Source organism: Osmerus eperlanus, chromosome 3 (genome assembly GCF_963692335.1).
Source record: "Osmerus eperlanus chromosome 3, fOsmEpe2.1, whole genome shotgun sequence".
Classification (NCBI taxonomy): Eukaryota; Metazoa; Chordata; class Actinopteri; order Osmeriformes; family Osmeridae; genus Osmerus; species Osmerus eperlanus.
The window spans coordinates 3,222,183-3,236,730 of record NC_085020.1 but is presented as its reverse complement, the minus strand read 5'-3'; the positions used below and the strand labels follow the sequence as shown (position 1 = coordinate 3,236,730).

General features: G+C 45.8%; 1 long non-coding RNA gene across 3 annotated transcripts; it reads left to right on the top strand.

Moving 5' to 3' along the window:
• The first annotated feature begins 1,482 nt into the window (after positions 1 to 1,482).
• LOC134016161 (uncharacterized) lies at positions 1,483 to 6,510 on the top strand. Of its 3 annotated transcripts, none has more exons than XR_009929425.1 (4): positions 1,483 to 1,633; positions 1,753 to 1,865; positions 2,016 to 2,077; positions 5,662 to 6,510. It is a non-coding gene; the product is annotated as an uncharacterized LOC134016161 (long non-coding RNA). The 3 variants fall into 3 exon arrangements; XR_009929434.1 differs by having other exon boundaries at positions 5,557 to 5,664; XR_009929431.1 differs by lacking the exon at positions 5,662 to 6,510 and adding an exon at positions 3,299 to 3,445.
• The last annotated feature ends 8,038 nt before the right edge of the window (positions 6,511 to 14,548 follow it).

Here is a 14,548-nt window from a genome sequence, read left to right as displayed (position 1 = left end):
CTTTCCATCCTATAAATCCATGCGGAAATGAAATAGGACAGTACAGTGAGGCCTGGACTATGCACACTGATTGGTCTGTGAGCTGGATGGAGTCTGGTCCAATGGGAGGAGGGGAGGGAGGGAGGGGGATGGCTGGACTGGAATCTGTCAGGACCTGGCACTCACTGGCAAGGACCAGTAGATCACTTATCAAATATATTGAAATCCTTACAAGTGTGTCAGCCAGGAACATGAGGCTATTATTAAACTAGAAAACAAAACATCCCTGTTTGTACTTTCTCTGGATATTAGTGTGGGTTGGAGCTGGACAGAGAGAGAGGATTAGAGATGCAGCCGGCTGAGGAAACACAGATGGGAGATCTCTGAAATTCCCCAAAAAGTCTTTTTTCTTCAGGGAACTGTGTATGTATGAATGTGTGTGTGTTTGGGGGGGATGAATTGGTGTTAAAGTATGGTTGATGGGTGGTCCAATCTATGTGTGTGTGTGTGTGTGTGTCTGTGTGTCCGTGGAAGAGAGGACTGTGGAAGTGGTTAGAGAGACCGAGAGAGACCCATTCCTCACAGGTGTTGACGGATACCCGTTCACTTTTTACAATCTGCTCTTCAGTTTCACAAGACGATCCGATAACTAATCACTTCTTCTAACACACGGGCATCTCCTTACGTATGTCCCATCTTCTCCGGAAGTCAATGATGTCCGGCCAGCTCAACTCCCTCCCCAGATGAATCAACAAACTCACACTTCCAAGACATGATGTCATCGAATAGCAGAATGGCATCTGGCGTTTTTTTTTTTACCCAAGCTACCTACTACGATATGATGAGTCTTCACTCTCTGAACCTGTGGTGAGCTAATCACTCTGACACCTGTGCTAAGTCATCATGGTGATCTGCAAATACAATTATGATAATGGAGTGCAGATACTGGAGAGGATAATTGGTTTCTCTTTTGGATGAACAGAACTCGACATCCCAAATCAATGCTCCACGAACATCTGCTGTTCATCAGTTAAGGTTTTTTTTTTCTGCTCCGTTACAGAACGATGAGACAGAATGTAAACAATTCCTTTTGAAGAGAAAGAGAGTGACTACAACTTTTAGAGTGTGTGGTGTGTTGTGTAGAGGTTACAGTAGGCAAAGTATGCAGCCGCCAGAATGACTGGGGCCCCAGTGAAAATTCTAAATACAATGTACACAAATATTCAATATAGTAGCCTACAGTATGTTATTTTTCATATTTATGTTTCTCCCAAACATGTAAACAACTTATATCCTGCCTTCCCTTACATCATTCAACAAACCCAAATCCCCCTATCTTGCACAAATGGTTTGTCTCATATTATGTGCAGGGTTGCCAACTTTTCAAAAAAGCTTGGAGTGAGATTTGGTGTGTGGCGTGAGAGCGTTGAAATGCGTGTGTCTCACGGCCACCGCGTGAGAGTTGGCAGCCCATAATGTTTCTCAGCCCTGCATAATGTACGTTATGTAGCTTTATCAGTTAGCCTACCGTAAGAGCGACAGATAGGAGACTTTGAAACGATATTATGAAATTATGAAACGATTATATGTTAGCGGTGCATCAAAAAGACGGAAGAAAGAGGAAAACAAAACTTTTATTGCCACCCTCCCAAAGGTGACCACTTTTTTTATTTTCTTATGCTAGTAGTTTAGCGGCTGCGGCTAGTACTAGGCCTACTAATGTGAATATAGCTTACAGCTGCTCTATTCATGAAGACGATTTGACATTGACAGGCCATGAAGAAAGCACTATGGACTATCATCACGAACGAGAGAGAAAGAGATAGAAATAAGCACCACCAGAACGAGGACATTTAAAGAGGGAGAAAAATCTACAAGAAATCCAGGTAAATGAATGCATTGATCATCATTTAGAAACACTTGAACACCACAAGTTGGTGCTTCACTGTAGTTGAACAACATGACTTACTGTGCTGATATGGCAGCAAATATCCTTATTTAAATAATTTTTCAACTTGTTGATTTACTCTCTTCAGAAAGGGGCAGCAATGCAAGTGTCTTGGAAACCGGCATTTCCAGTCAAGCATAACGGAAGAAGGTATGTTCAAATGTTGTTGTCGTTATTGCTCAGAAGGTAAAGAAATACATTATTTAGGGGCCTCAACCAGTGTCTGCCCAGGGCCCCCAAATCACTAGAACCGCCTATGGAGTAAATGAGCTTCAAAGGATTGCCTCTGGACGTACGTTACCATTTCATCCCAAACGCACTCAGCAATGGATGTGAAATAGCCTTGCCTCTGATCATCTAAGACCGTTTCACCCCCGTTTGGTTCTAAACGTGAGGACTTCACAGCAACGTCGGTACCTACAGTCAGGAACACGAGTTCTCAAAACAGGAGGTGGTCCCCTGCCGCAGGTTGGGGAGCAGAGGCCTCGGTGGCGACAGTGTGTGGAGCTGCTCTCCGTCTCCAGCATGTTGTCTCTTTTCATTCAGCATTCAAGGAAACAGACATTAGTCAATCGCTGGGAGGCAGGGGGCCTTTGGAGTGAATTATGGCTGGCATCATTTTCCACACAACAAAGACAGATTAGTACACCACAGCAGTCACAATGCATACAACAGGATGACATTGTAGATGCTGATGGCCCTCTCGTTTGAAAAGAAGAGGATTAGAGGCAAATAATGTGTACGGTTAAGCTAAATACTCTGTGTTTGTGTTGAGAGGAATTATGCTGTATTCAACGCCTTAGGCAAGTTCAAAATACTTTATTGATGTGATTTATTGTTGAATCATTACCACAATGGAGCATGAATGTGGACTGACATTTATAATGAAGCGAGCACAAACAGCTAATGCTGCATTAAAGTGTTTTCGCACTTTCAAAGCTTTTGAAAACTATCTTGTTTTTCAAGTTTGAGAAGAGTAAGGGGGAAAGCAAACTTGTAGACGTGGGGAGAATGAATCAGCATGGTAGGCTAATATAAACCAAACAAGCACACTTCTTAGGAGTCATCACTATTGCAACAACACACTAGCGTACAGTAGGCTACTCACACCGGAGACCATAGTGGGATCAGAGTACCACACTTATTCAAGACTAATACCGAATCGACATAGCACCACTTAAAGGCGAGCAAACAAAGAATGGTTTTCACTGACGTTGCTATGCAAAACGAAAAGCTAAAGCAACCCAGAAAAAAATCAAACAAGCCGTGTTCCTCATTTCAGAACAACCGTGACGTTAGCTCGCGTGGTTATTAGCGCCCGTGTGTCACTTTGTAGGCCGTTGAACTGAGACGCAGCCTCTTTCCTTTCAGCCGGCCGCGGCTTTGTGTCGCAGGTGAGGAATCGCCGGCAGGAAAGGGGCCGAGGCTTTTCTCAGGCGATTAAAAAGAGCCCGCTAAGTGAAGGCCATGGTCTGCCTCCCCAGGTTCCTGTTAGAGCCTATTATTTTCAGCTGAAAAATGGAGATGCGGTCCTCGAGCCTGTGAGAAAGAACAGGCGAGGAGGAGGAGGAGGAGGAGGAGGAGGAGGAGGAGGAGGAGGAGGAGGAGGAGGAGGAGGAGGAGGAAGGGTTGGGGGGGGCTTTGCTGCGACTACAAAGTGGTATTATATCCCCCCACTGTGTTTCTCTACCCCCTGCACATCTCATAACACGTAAAGTAGAGTACAGAGGGAAGTGCAAGGCGGCTGTGGTGAAGGGAAATGAATCAAGGAGGGAGGAAGAAAAAGAGGGAAAAAACACGTAACAAAAGGATATGTCTGAATTTATAATGTTTAATTAATGAGCTTGAGTCAGGGAGAGAGTGAGAGTGGAAAACATGTAGGAAATAGCGTGTAGGCTCAGCGTGAGAAATGTTCTCTAAACATTTTATACATCTGACTGGAGATGGTGTGAAGCGCATTGTGCATGTTTCCTTTTAAAGTACTTTTTTAACTCAACAATGAACTGGCAGAGAGGTAGTGATACCGTCACACATTTTCAAGTTGTCTGTGTTACATCACTGGCTCTGGTAGGCACATGGCTTGACCTTTTTTGGATAGCGATTTATTCAACAATATTCACAGAAAGCCTTCAGTATCTCTGCCTGAGTACACAAACTGGATTTCATGACAAATAGGCCTTAGCATGTCAGTTTCAGAGAGTCAAACCTGTTTAACATTCATTGGAGAGTGTACCATGACAAGTTGACAATTGAGACATTTCATTCTATTTTGGTATTTACTGTAATCATTTACAGTCCATCTTAATTAAGTCAGACTTGATCTGAGAGGTGCTTTTTTCCATACATTTTCAGTGCTTAATTGGATGTTTCACATAATGAAATTAAGCTTATGATCAAGGATGTTCCTGGTGTCTTTCTCCACCACTGCTGGTCTGTTAGTAGCCTATTTAGTAGTTGCAAAAAAACATGACAAGAAATAGGTAAATTAAGACATTATTACGGTTTCTAAATCTGCAGTCAACAGACATCTTTTTCTTTTATACAGATTTACTGTCCACCATGCCCAAACCCGCACCGCTAACAAATGACCTTGGTCATTTACCCGTGCCTTTCCCTGTGTGGCTTTCACAAGATATATCTTTATTTATTGATTTACTTTACTCATTATTCTTGTATTTACCCTTTTCAGAAGGTTAGAAAGCCTCTTGGCCATGATGACAGAGGGCTAACATGGAGACAGTGAGTGTGAAGGGACATTTTCACAGTGCTGGCTTGTTATGTATAATCTTCCCCTGTGTGTGTGTGTGTGTGTGTGTGTGTGTGTGTGTGTGTGTGAGGCAAGGGGGGGCAATGGTGATCAGTAGTGTCAGATGACTCCCCAGTGCCTCTCCTAGGGCTCTCCTGACACTGTGAAAATTAATGTCCTCGCCTTCATTTCTCACCGGTCCGCCAAGGCCACGCAGGGGAATTATAACACTCTGCTATTTTTGATTTTATTCCAATTCAATATATATATATTTATTTATTTCAGGTATTTTCTCTCAACTGTGATCTGACAGGTGCAGGGAGGGCTGAATGTGCACCGTAGGTGTGTGTGTGTGTGGTGTGTGCATGCAGGTGTGTGTGTGTGTGTGTGTGGTTAGGTAGTAATCTCTCCAGGCGGGGGCAAGGTAATTTCATTTTTCTCTGAGCCATCAGAAGTTTGTCAGCTGGCAATCACGGCGTGTCAGGGTTTCTTCACCTCCGGAGGATAGCTCCACTCTGCTGCATTACAGGCCGGCAGCATGCAAATGCCAGAACATTCTAATAGTGTACGGCGGGGGTGTGCGTGTGTGTGTGTGCATACGGTATGTTTTTGTGTGTGTGTGTGCATACAGTTACATAATTTTTCAAGGTGTGTGTGTGCATGACATGTTTTTATGTGTGTGTGCGTGCATGTGTGGTGAGCTGAGGTGTCTTCTATACATAAAGAATTAGTCCATGAGAATAGTGGGAAGGGGTGTGTTTCCTGTCAACTCAAATTGCACTGCCAGTTGAAATAAAGTCTGTGCAACAGCATTCACCGTTGCATTGATTCATAGGTATCTCACAGGAGGCCGATTTGTGAGAATAATCCACGTCTCTTTCAGATCTCCTCGTTTGACTGAGGGGATGACAAGGCTATAAATTCCCCAGGATTATGGGGTCATAAAATGATAACGCATGGAATTCTGCTCTGATTTATATTTATCCAGGAAGCGTCTCCCACTGGTTCATACCACATCAAAGAGGACGTTTTGGTCCGTCTGACCAGCTGTCATTCCCCACATATCTGACCTGGTTGTCCAGTCTGTTTTTCCACTGTTTCACGTTCCTGGACAGTATGACCAGCTCTGGACAGACAGACAGACACACAGACACACAGAGAGCGAGAGAGAGAGAGAGACTTTGATAGGTCTACAACGGTGCCTATAGGTTCAACAAAGATATCACTTTCTCCTTTTTGGACCTTCACACCAGTGGACTATGAAGTTTAATAGAGCATGCACACTGACGCCAACTAGAAACACACACACACACCTCCTCCTCTTGTCTCTTGGACTGTCCTAATTGGCACTGTAGCAGTGGGGTTCAAATGGACACCCAGCACATTGAGCTCCTTCCCCATCTCTGTTGTCTTTGGCCCACCCCCTGAGCAGGGAGTCCAGGAAAAAAGGAAGAAAAAAAAGAACAAATAAAATCTAACCCTGGAAGGAAAATAGAAATCCACCGAAAAGTCACATCGAGATCATCTTGGAGGAAGAAAGAAAAAGCTTTTCATTCTGCCCTCCTCCACTCTAACTAAGGAAAACACAATGAAAATCGAATGAAAGAATATATTGCATATCATAACTGGGGAAGCATAGAAAACCCCTACTGTGCTAGAGTAACCATATTAAAGCATTGAAAATAAAGGTCATGGTCTGTAGACCTTATTGGGAAAAAAAAATCCCACAAGGTTCTCTGCTTGTTGTGTATCTATATTATTCAGCAAATATTACTGGCTGACAGTTGACCTTATCTAAGCAGCAGAAATATGAGCAGGAGGGTACTTGATCGAAAGCAAATTCATTTTATGAGCTGTGCGGTAATATGTTAAGTTAATTCCAGTTAAATGTCAGGTAAAAATCTGGTCAGAGTTGTTCTTCTTCATCTCAGTTCTGCGTCTAAGCAATGTCTTCCATGCTAAGGAGTGGAATCCATATCAGTGATTTTAATAACTCCCCTCTCCCTACAATTGTTCTACTGATTTGTAATGGTAAAACGTCAGTCGCCCTCCAAATCGTTCCTGGAACCTTTTCAAACCTTTTCATGCAACATTATGATATTGACTCATATCACAAATGGGTTTATTGGTATGTACGAGTATACTGTTGTTGGCTGTTAAACGCACTGTTGTGCACAGTGTTTGATATAAACTGTCTCATAAGCTCATGAATTGTTGTTATAATTTAACAGCAGACCTGATACTGTAGGTCTGTCTACTTTGATCCAGATTATAGAGCATGCACCATGAATTATAGATCAAATGCTCTCTTGATATGGATTGATCTTGGAATACTTGTTACTAAAATAAAATAACCCCCTCCCTCCCCCAAACACATCCACACACACAAACACATCCATGCACACCAACATGTTCTGTCTTTGTTATCATTGGGCCCTATCAATCCGGCCCCGTGTTTTTGGAGAAGAAAGGGGAATGTTGGCTCCCAGTCACTGCAAACAGAGCAGGACATGCACATGTAATGGATTCTCGACAAACAACAGCCGCCCGAGGGTGGCCTGGGAGCGGGGGGATAGTTTCCCAGATGAGCTTCTTTTTATCAGCGTCTTTTGTTAGGCAGAGCTGTATGCATCTTTGACAGCAGAGGGTTTGCATCATCATGTATGGGTCCCGGGTTAACAAGCTTACACACTTCACTGAGATCTGATCCCACGCAGATGTGTTCAGATGTGAGATGTTTGAGCCAGGTGAACCCTCACTATGTGGAACCAGTCGGTGCTTGTGAAATCAAGGTCTTTGCTTTGAGTCTGGATGTCTGTGTCACGCGGTTATTTAACCCAATCTCACATCAAAGGGCCATCGATCAGAATCGTGGATGAACAAGCATAGTTCAACATGAACTTCATGCCTGTGAGATTGCGTTGATACTTTTACAGTAAAGAACATTTTCCAGCTAACATGAAGGTATAATGCTTTTCTGCTTGGCCACTAAAAATATCATTTGAGACGTTAACATACAATGTAATCACATTTCACTGATTAGTTCTGTATGATCATAATACACAGCAATGGACTGCAGGTTTCATAGAGTACAGCAAGTACAATTTACACATGGTGATACAAATTAAATATTTACAGAAAGGCCACCCAACCAAGAAAACCCTTATTGGAAGGCCTGATCATTATAGACAGTGCAGGTTAAATAGGTTAACATTCATGAACATGCACGTGACCACTGGCATTTAACATATTAAACTGATTTCCCATCTCTTTGCTGTGGTGGATAATTGAATAATTACTTTTCTTTCATACTTTGGACCGATTGACCTCCATTGAGTCTGATTCTCGAGACAGACAAACTACACCCCCATCACCATGGCGATGACTGCGTTAATCCCACAATTACAATCACATAAGAGGACCTCGATTTGATCCCCCCCAAAAGCTTGCTACTGATCTCATCCGACCGCCAAAGGCTGACACACATGCGCAAGCTCATGCAGACACACACACACACACATACACACACCGTCAGACAGACAGACACACCCACAGACTCACACAGACAGACACACGCAAACAGTCGAACAGATTTATACACGCACACACACACACACAGAAATACTCATCCATCAGGATTTGTGCCTCCATTCTTGGTAAAAAAAAAGAAAAGAAAAGGGTTTGCCTCCGTCTCAATTAGTCCTGGAGTGTGAGGAGGAGAGGAAGTGGTTGTGTGTAAGCCATCTTTATTCATAGGAGCTTAGCTGTGATTGGCATGGCCTCAAGACACACAACCTCACTCCTTGGGAAGTCAGCCAGATGTTATTGATATTCACAAATGGTAGAAATTTGCATCTCGCCATAAAGAAAGAAAAAAAAAGCACCTCGCAGATGATACCAGAGGGATGGGAACGGGGCGGGTTAACCAACATCGAGTGAATGTAGAACGCCCAGAGAAGAACGCGTGGGCTGGGGTATGTATGTGCACATGCATGCACGCTGGGCTTCAAACAGACAGACGTCTCCTCCACAGCCCCGAGACGCGTCTGTTCATTACATTTACATTTAGTCATTTAGCAGACGCTCTTATCCAGAGCGACTTACAGTAAGTACAGGGACATTCCCCCCGAGGCAAGTAGGGTGAAGTGCCTTGCCCAAGGACACAACATAATTTGACACGGCCAGGAATCGAACCGGCAACCTTCAGATTACTAGCCCGATTCCCTAACCGCTCAGCCACCTGTTCATCCCGCCGCTGTTCAGAACGATCGCGGCGTTCCGACGCGCATCCTGGCTCCGTGCGTGTTATCCTGTGGGTCTCCCTAGGCGGGTCCTGGCTCGCGTTCTCAGATGAGTGAGACGCTGCCGAAGGAGATGCCCTGGTTGAATCCAACGTCTGTTTGTCGTGTTTTGATAGGCCGCTTTGCTTTCTCTCAGCCAGACTGTTTGTGTTTTCCCTCACATGGTCGGGAAGAAACATCCACCATGTCCGTAGCTGCGGTTTGCGGTTGCACGCATGACAAACGGGGCCGTGTAGAGCTGTGTGTGGAGGATTCGGCCGGACGGGAGAGAGGAGCAGTAAGATGAGACACAGGGATGCTGGGGAGAACCTCGAATCCCATCCACTTGGAGCCAATCACCCAAATTAAACGATGGACCGATTGATGACCGACTACATTATATGTGCGTGTGCTATCAACCTCGTCTGTGGCTTGGAAAAAAGCGGCCATCTTGAAAGGCCTGGGTGTGTGTTGCCAGTATTGATGTACTGAAGGTTTGGCTGTGGTTCACATACAAGATCTACTTTCAGTGTTTCCCACGGAGATGTTATCCCTTGCTAGGTGGTTCACGACGGGCCTATCTGGGACAGGCCCATGGTTCTACTGGGTGGTTCTGCTGGGTTGGCTTCAGTGCCAGCGACAGACAATGGATCAGGTGGCCTTTTAATTAGGGCTTCACCAGGACACAGGGCTAGGACTGGAATGACAGATGGATGTTTTGACTCAATTACCAATGTGTGGTGATCCAGAGCACTTCTCCCGAGCCACTGGACCAAACGGTCCTCTGCGAGGAGCAAACACGGCCGCCGAAGCTAGCTCGACACGCCAAGCGCCTCGGCGCTAGCCTGACTGAAAGGTGCAGAGACTCTGGAGTTATTGCATCTCCTCCTCACCTTCACGCAAGGGATTCCCCTCCACCCTGTCTACACCTCCCTGAAAACCACACTCACACGCACACACCCACACACATACACACACCCACACACGCACACATACAACCACTTTCCAGCGACGCCCCGTCTCCTTCTCCCTCCCTCCCGAAAACCCAAACCAGCTGCCCCTCCATCTGGCCTTCATCAGCAGCCCTGGGGTGTGCGCTTGGTCCCGCCATGGCAGACGGGCATCCGTTCTGCATTATCACCCCCTCGGCCCCCCTCGGCCCCCGCCAGCCCCCGAGCCCGAACCCTTCCCTCAGACCCTAACCCACAGCAAAGAGCTCGGCTTGGCTCCACGGCCCTCCAGATCCCAGTCACACCGTCTGCTTCTATTCGGGGAGATCTCCGAGGCCTGAGCATGCGAGAAAGTGAGTGGTAATGACTGTGGTCTTCACCCACTGTGCCGGCTTCTCCTACAGACCAAACACATGGCCAGGGAGTCTTGTGTTCAGCGGTAATAACAGCGATCGTGCGTGATTCCAGTCCTGCCGGTTGGCACGACACACGGTTAGAGGCTGATGTGGTGGGTGAGGAGCAGCGTGCAGGAGGGTGCGGCAGGTAACCCGACTCACAGCCGGGCCTGGGGTTAGCCGTCAGGTTCTCACAGTGGTCTGTGGCTGATGCCGACACAGGGCGCTAATCTGGTGTATGCTAGTGCAGTTGGAGCCAGCGCTACATTAATCCTTAGTAATCCCCATTTCTCCTCACACGCTTTCTGTCACGTCGCTTCCAGGTCTGTCGATCAACTCAACCGTCTTCTCAGCCACAACCACCCCCTCACCCCCCCAGTACTGCAGTCTCTCCACCACGCAGGCTAATCAGCTAGCAAAAATAAACAGCAGGGTAGGTGGCCAGGACTCATTTCTCAGTGGAAAGATCACAAGCAATAAAATCAAGAAAATACAGGAATTAAGTATGCGTTTTTCATGTTTTCCATTTGCAAAGAAAAAAAAAAGCCTTAACTTTACAACTTAACTTAAATTTATCTCTCAAGTTGTGCATTTAAGTTCCGAGTAAACTGATTAAACAACGAGGGCCACTGTTATTCTCTGGCGATGGCATTTTGGAATTACCGAATGTGGTTCTCGTGTTCAGTAAACAGCTTATCAAAACAGAGGGGCTTGGAAAATAGTATTGAGGTTTCCACGCAGGGCTCGGAGGATTTCACCTCATTGCAGACGAGGAATGTCTTTTCCCTCCTTGTTTTCTCGGTTCTACATCACTTGAGCTGATATACATCCCATCTGGCTGTCAGGGAGATATTTGAACAGAAACTGTACTCGGCTCCGGTCAGTACCACATGGTCTTCCACTACTGTATAAAACAAGAAAGTAAGCCTCTTTAATGAGTATTGATTAAGGAGTTAAACAGCATAAAATGTCTGTTTCTGAACTTCCCCAAAAATGTAACACTTTGCTTGGGATTCCTGGACTCCAGCAAGTGATCAGCTTGAGGATGGCAAGTGGGTTCATAGATGTAATCCTGAGATTAGAGTACAAATAAATCATAGAAGGAAGCCTAATTTCCATGGTTGTAAATCACTCAGGTCCAAGAGGATATGAATTATGAATTAAAAGTACTTCATTCATAAACAGAGTTTTGAGCACAGGAGGCGGTGGTTTCCAGACAAGGCTACGTATCAGGTTTGAACGATCCACTCGCATGACGGCATGACTTGGCTGCATTCAGGCGGTGCATGGGTCCAATACAACTGTGACCTTTCTCTTCCTGTCCTTCTGATTAAAGTGGTCTCCACGGAAACAAACTTCCAGTCCTGCGGGCGATTTAGGCAGAGGGTTCTAGAAGGAGGAGAGTTGCCGGTAATGGGGATGTGGACATCGAGGTGTGTGTTTAATGTCTGTGTGTGTATTTGTGTGGGTGTACATGTGTGTGTGGGTGTGTGAGTGTGCATGTGTGTACCTGTGCTAGTGTGAGTGTGAGTGTGAGTGTGTGTGTGTGTGTGTGTGTGTGTGTGTGTGTGTGAGAGAGTGTGTGCATGTGACAGTGCCAGTCTCCTTCCTGGGGAGGTGACATGACGGTGCCATCTCCCTCTGCCTGCGATGACAGCCATGGAGCGAATAGAGAAGAAATGGACAGTATGGTCTGAGAGATAAGGCCTTGGTGAGATCACAGACTGGAGAGAGACAAGACAAGACACAGAGAGGCCAGCCCCCTGCTGGGACAGACCCTGGGTTTCAATTCCCACATGTCAGTCAGGGTGCAGGGATTCAGGGAGAGGCAGTGGCTCGTCGTGTCCGGATGAATCTGAAGCGTGTTCCGGTTGTGTTTGTGAAGTTGACCCCCTGACTTCTAGAAACCACAGCCAGATGCGTCTGCTGTGGTGTGTCTGAGGGAGATTACAGGTGGGTTGGCTTGTAGCTCATAACATGAGGTCACCCGTGCTGTAATTATTTACTGTCCGAATGGCAAATGCGTCGCTGATTTCCAGTCGTGTGGTGTGCTACGTCGATATATGTTATTCTTAGCTGCTCTCCTCTGGATTGCTCATGAGAAAAAGTATCGGTGGTGAAGGATGAAGTGTTTGAGTTTTGTTGCGGATCAGGAGCTTCAAAGGAGCTTCCGTCCTCGACCGACATGACGTTGTTCCTCTGCACCTCTGGCAGAGGGGCTGGTGCGATGCTACAGGGAGGCCTACACACAAGGTTCTTGAAGATTCTCCCCCTGGCTCGTACTTTACCCCCTCTGTCAGCGTAAAGCATGTTCCCCGTTATAAAGTTCAGCAATACAAATAAACTTGCAGGCTCCCAGACCCGATTCATCTTGCACACGAGAGAGGGCCGCATTGTAGTCGCTCCAGCTCCTGCCACGCACAATTTGCTCTCCTTGGCGCTGTCTGTGTGAAGGTTCTGCACTGTGATGTGAAAACTCTATCTGGCACTGTCTGTCCGTCTGTCTGTCTGTCTGGCACTGTCTGTCTGTCCGTCTGGCCTCGGGCCTCAGGCTTCGGGAAGCGTCTGCCGAGGCCACCGCAGATGTTTATGTGCTCGTTTTGAATTTGCCTGTGTGGAAATTAGGGTGTAGGGGAGTGGCACAACTGGCATTAATGAGGTTAATTGATAGTTTCACAACATGTAATGAGATCTGGGGCTTTCGGACAAAACGGAGGCTTTAGAAATGCAAGATGTTCTCAGCGGGGGCTCTCGCAAAATTTGTGTCGGCAAGTGTGGAGAGACTATAGCCTATGGAGACCAGTCTTTATGCTAATGTTTTTATTTTTTTATTCGTTTCTTTCATGAAAGACAACTGCCTCGGAAGCTTCCCTCAATGTGTTTTCAATTGAAGGTTGTCAGTTAAAGGCTGTTCAGTTTAGCTGTCTGAGGCTGGCAACATGGAATTCAAACGGCACTTTTTCCACTTTGGAAAACATAACCTATTTCGGCTCGTTGATTTGGCCGGACCTTAAAGAATTACGTCATGTAAGGTTCATCACATTGTGTGCGGAGTAGATGATGACTGTGATTCCCACATAACCGCGTGTGACACGGGTCATTTAAACGGCGTCCAGTGTGCCAGGGGAGTATGTGTTACAATTGGCAGCACTCAAATAATTATTTCTGACAGAACTGCATCACATGCACATAAGTGTTCCATGCTACTATTGTTTGGAAACCTGAACAGAACCTCCCAGTGTAGAACCATCCACCATGTCTCGGGTTCACAGAGCTGAAACTTTCCCAGGTTCCAACTGGTAGATGGAGGGAACCAGACAGGCTTGGCAGGATGAAAGTGTGGTTTTAGAAGGGGGAGCACCTCTCTCTATCTCCCTCTCTCTCTCCCTCTCTCTCCCTCTCTCTCCCTCTCTCTCCCTCTCTCTCTCTCTCTCTCTCTCTCTCTCTCTCTCTCTCTCTCTCTCTCTCTCTCTCTCTCTCTCTCTCTCTCTCCCTCTCTCTCCCTCTCTCTCCCTCTCCCTCTCTCTCTCTCTCTCTCTCTCTCTCTCTCTCTCGCGCTCTCTCGCTCTCTCTCTCTCTCTCTCTCTCTCTCTCTCTCTCTCTTCAGGCCCCTTCTATCAATCTGTGCATGCTGTGTTGATCGGCATTAAATTGAGGAATATTTGTCCTAACGTGCAATTACAGATCCTGACCTAAAGGACTCGGTATACTGAATGACCCAAAACAAAGCGCCCAGTTATGCTGCGTTGGACCTGGTTTAAAATCGCTTTACTCTAACTTGGAGTTCTGCTGGTCTGACCTGCCTGCGGCGTACACTGTCCACATCCTGCTTATTAACATACAAACAGTTTAGATGTTTTACAAATATGAAACATTTCAGTTACATGATACATTAACTGATACCCCAGCTGTAATTAAGAAGTGTTATCAGAAGTTAAGAAATTGGTTATACCAGTGATATATCAGGCTATTCTATTCAGTTTCATCTGAAGTTTTTTCCTTGAAGAAGGAGATGATGATGTTACCATCACAGAGAGGAGCAGAGCAGCTAGCATCAATGAGAGAGGATTCTTAATAACATCTTCTTTCTGTCTTATCAGAGAATCATTTAAAATGCCCTCTTTTGTCGTTCTTTGACTGCATCTCTAGTCTTCCAGGGCACCATGCTCAAAAAGTTAAATTAATGACGAATATACTGTATTTCTACTAAACTTCTTTCTGATTGATAAAGAGATGCAGTGAGAGCGGCT